At 37.5% G+C, this 5,000-nt stretch overlaps 1 protein-coding gene across 1 annotated transcript in view; it reads left to right on the top strand.

The window, feature by feature from the left end:
• The window catches only part of dntt (deoxynucleotidyltransferase, terminal), a 146,263-nt gene that overhangs the window by 87,276 nt on the left and 53,987 nt on the right, over positions 1–5,000 (top strand). The window lies entirely within an intron of this gene.

Genomic DNA, 5,000 nt, shown 5'->3' with positions numbered 1-5,000 from the left:
AGTGTGTGTGTGAGTGAGTGTGTGAGTGTGTGTGAGTGTGAGTGTGTTTGTTTCACATGATTGCATCCATTAGACACATCAGAAAAACATCAGGCATGTCGCTGTGACAACTGCATAGCAACACCCTGGCAACCATTGGAGCGCATTGTGACTTTTGCATGGGAAACGTATTATATTTTATATATATTATATCATATTTAGTTTAAACTGTAAAAGTCTTGTTATTTCTTGAACTCTATTAGGTGCTAGTGACACTTTTCACCTTTCAGTTCTTGTGTTGCGCAGTTATAATATAAATATGACGAGCCGACAGTTTATCTTGACATATATGAATATTTAGAGCCAATTATTGCAAATCCCACATGTGCTCAAAGGTCATAAAGCAGAGTTGGCCTCATTCAGAAATGCACAAATGTAGCATGATGGGGTTTTGATTGAATTCTGTCCTTTATCTGATATGAATCAGTCCTGATTCTCTTTTGTAAGTCGTATGTTAAATAGTTGCTGATAATTTCATCATGTTTATAGCGTTCAGGTCTGGCTGTTAACGTCGGATTATTTGTGCGTTTTTGAGTGCTTTTGTTATTGTGTTCTGATAAAATTACTTCTCAGCACAGAGATTTCATCCATTAACACATTTACACACACACACACACACACACACACACACACACACACACACACATGCACATTTGCAGACCGACTACTACACACCCACACAACATGCATTTTAATGGGAAACACAATTTCAGACTGGCAAAAAAAGAAAAACTGATTGAAAAATTATTTTCAACTGAGGTGCAAATTAACTGTCGGGCTTAAAAATATATTGCTTTTTCACGACAATAACTAATCAAACGTGAGCCGGCAGGCGTCGGGTTCTGGCTTAGTTATGGCACTTGCCTCATATTAGCATGAATTGATTTTACTACAATTTTTCCATAACGCAGCAATCCGTCAAAGTCGGCTCACGCCGGTCGGCGTTCTGACAGACAATCAGACCGGACTTCTCCCGAGGATTTCCCAGCGTTAATATAATGTGTCCTGTCTCTGGTCGTGCCGGAGAAACGCTCCGATCAATCAAGCTCCGGCTCGGATGTGGGGAGAGTGATAAATGCTGGAGTTATGTCTCTCTCTCTCTCTCACTCATATCGCTGTCCTTCTGTCTTTTCTACTTCATGCAAACGTCCTTCGGCTGTGAGACGCAAGGAGCGAAATAGACATATTCTTGTTTGCATTTCAGATCAAATTGTACTTTAGAAAAATACATGTTTCTTCTGAATCAAACACAACTACGGGAAAGAAAATACAGCGTCACTTACTGTGAGTGTCTGAATGTCAAAGCATGCAAAATATCAAAGCAAGAGTTTTTATTGTAAAATAGAAAGAAGCTCAAACACACTTTACAAAACATTTGACAAATTGAAGTTTGGTAGGACTGTCACTTAATGTGAGTGTCAGTGTCTTGTGTTTGCATTCAGCTTTTCTTCTTCTGGTGTTTTAGTGTTGGTTTTTTTAGTGGATGTGTGAAGTCAGTTCCCACAATATATGATACAATGTTTCTCTTTTGGACTTTCTATTCATCAAAGAAATCTAATGTATCTCGGTTTCCACAAAATATGTTTTCAACATTGATAATAATCATAAATGTTTCTTGAGCAGCAAATCATCATTGATGTTTGCATGTCGCAGAGTTACTGTAATTACAGTAGCACAGAAAACACACATAAACAGACTATTTTCATGCTCATAAATAAGTGTTATTAAAACATGCTTTATTGCCAGTGAATGAACACAAATGATTGCATGATTCAGAAATGTGTCACAACGCAATTCATAATGCAAAGCAAACATTGCATTGCCGGAAAATTAAGAAATTTAAGAAATGTATACTTTTATTCAGCAAGGACGCATTAAATTGATGGCAAAGTGGCAGTAAAGACATTTATAATGTTAAAAAAGATTCTATTTCAAAATAAAAGCTGTTCTTTTTAGCTTTCTATTCATTAAAGAATCCTGAAAAATAAAATGCATCACAGTTTCCACAAAAATATGACTCATAAATATGATAAATATGATAATCATAAATGTTTCTTGATCATCAAATCATCATATTAGAGTGATTTCTGAAGGATCATGTGACACTGAAGACTGGAGTAATGATGCTGTAAATTCAGCTTTGATCACAGGAATAAATTACACTTTACTGTATATTCACAAAGAAAAACGCTATTTTAGATTATAATAATATTTAACTGTTTTTAATATATTTTTGATCAAATAAGGAAAGCCAAAATCTTTGAATAGTAGTGTATATTAAAGATTTTTACTTTTTAATGAATTAAAATAGCATCTGTTTGTCAGTAGATGTATATTTGGTTGTATTTTATTTAGGATGCGAGATGGAGAAACGCACGATAGGTTGTGTTTGTGATGACTGTAATCTTTTAAAATCAACATTTTAATTTCTTAATGCATGTTTCTGGTTCTCTGTGATCGTTCATTAAAGGAAAGATCCTTTTCAGCTGACGTCCATCCGAGTCTATCCTGATATTTAACAGCCATTGTCATAATCCAATCATTTCCTAATGGATAAAATCAAATCCCACCCTACAATTTTTCCCCATTGAATCTCCTGTCTCACTTGGAAATGCATCAGATTATTGAAGTTAAATGCTTAGCAAATTGCATTGCATGTTGACTTTAAAACTTTTTGTGATTTATGTTTGTGCAGTCTATTCTAATGCAATGACATTCACATAGTCTTTAGTGTGACTTAAGCAAATTTGTATGCAGCGCTGTAAACGACACATGACTTCAGTGAAATGCACAGTAAAAGGTTGTTATGTGATGGACAGTGTGAAACCTCCTTTGATACATGCTCTTCCTCATCTCTGAACCCAGTGTCCTGCCCTTTTGATTCATTTGCATGATCTTGTCAGAATCCCACTTCACAAGAGACGGGACGGACCCGTCCTGCCACTCTCAGTGTCAATATCTGACACGTTTGAAGCCACAAATCACTGTTTTAAGAGAGGAAGGGCAGAGAGCATGTCAGTGTTTTGAGAATCTGCTAGGTTTATGCTTTTTGTTGAGTTTCATCGTATTTATTCAGAGACCCAAACTGAGCAGAAATATGCAGTTTAATGCAACTGCTGATGTTTACATGGACAAAAAGTAAGATGAAATTCTGATCGCTTGTGATGTCAATGAGTGCGTTTGCATAAATCCATAATGCTTAATAAGCCGACTATAACGCTTAGATCCACAGAAGACGAAGATGATTATAAAAGAACATAAGATTTATTATGAACTCAGAGTAAGAAGTAGACATATGAAACAGTGGCTAGTGCACAGACGACATCCGACCATGAGCTGAGGGACTAAAGGAACTTAAATAGTGGAACAAACAAGGTTAATATGGAGACTAAGAAGGACTAATTATATCAGTAACCATGACAACTAATAAGTGGCGGGAAACTAGACAAAGGAAGCACATGTGACTGAATGAAAACAAAACACACTGAACGTGACTGTGACACCGACAGCGTGTGTCGTCAAGTGTTAAACCGTTTTCCTTTATCGCTGAAATGTCATAAACCGATCGATTTTTGTCCTCTACCCCGATTTCTCCTGTCATGTAAACATGTGATATGTGTCAGGAACGCGTGCTTATACGGTGGATTTAAGTGCATCCAGCCACTGCGAGTGTTTCGAGGTATAGGGTGGAGAAATATATCTTAAACTCGTCCTTTTTTAATATTTTAACAGTTAAATATGAGAGGAGAATTAATGAATACTCTAGGGTTTTTAATGCTTTATTTATCATCACAACTCCCATAATAAACTGAGTGAAATACATGGATGCTTATAAAATCGGGTTATTTCAATAAACTGATTTTTGGTAGTTATCAGCGTATTGTGTGCATTATAGCAGATATTACATAAAATGCATCTAAATATCAATATATAAAAAAACATTTATTGTTGGCTATTGCCACAAATATACCCGTGTGACTTATATGACATAATGATCCAGGGTCACATATATCATGTTAGAATATCCTTAGAAATGTGTGCATCTATTATGATACAGTTGGCTTTATAGGGTTAAGATAGAAACAATTGCAAAGTAGTCTAAAGTAATAAGCAATGTTGTACCTGTTGATAAGCGCCTTGCTAACAGACCAACACACATCAGTTTCAGGTTTGTTCTTCACTGGTAAACACGCTGTGTTTGATCATTCATGTGCATGTAACTGATTTCAGACTCTTTCTGAAGGCCGTGTCACGCACATATGCTTTATCCGTCACCCTCTCAGTCAGACACACTCATCAATTTGTCGTCGTGTCTGAAGGTCAGCGGCTCGATCCGACGAAGACGTCCCGGTAATGGAGTGTGTGAGACGACTCCAACCCCGAAGCCCCATTAAAACCCTAATCGAGCTAATGAAGATCAATGAAGTATCTCTGCCGCAAAGATCGAGTCGCTCTCTTGTGTTCTCCAGCAATGAGAGCGAGTCATTTCTTCTTCTTACGCTTAATTAAGTGAAAGAACACTTGCGTACCACCGCTGAGATAATGACACTTTTATCCCCAGTGAAGAGCTCTAGTTTGCTTCTGGTTTGCATTTGGATTCTGACTCCTTTATCTCTCTCTCTTTCTCTCTTCTTTCTCACTTTCCGGCCCTCCACCACTTTTCTGAAGGATAAATGTGCGGCGTCTTGTTCCTGATAAATGAGGCGGCGTGAACGCGGGTTTTGGCGTAGTCGGCAGGGCCAGCTAATCATCCGGCGCCTTGAGTTGACAAGGTTACTGGGAGTTCTTTTGATCGCCAACTTAGTTCAGTGATCTCCTCTATGGGTGGAGATGGCTTTGTCACATTACTGAATGATTAAGGGGAGGTAATAACAGAACATGCTCAAATTATACCAATTACATCTCAGCACTTATGCAAATCCATCCAGAGCCTCATCTGAAGATGAAGCGGCTCCCATAAG

This window comes from Leuciscus leuciscus (assembly GCF_965113295.1).
Source record: "Leuciscus leuciscus genome assembly, chromosome: 22".
NCBI lineage: Eukaryota > Metazoa > Chordata > Actinopteri > Cypriniformes > Leuciscidae > Leuciscus > Leuciscus leuciscus.
This window is presented reverse-complemented; position numbering and strand designations above follow the sequence as displayed.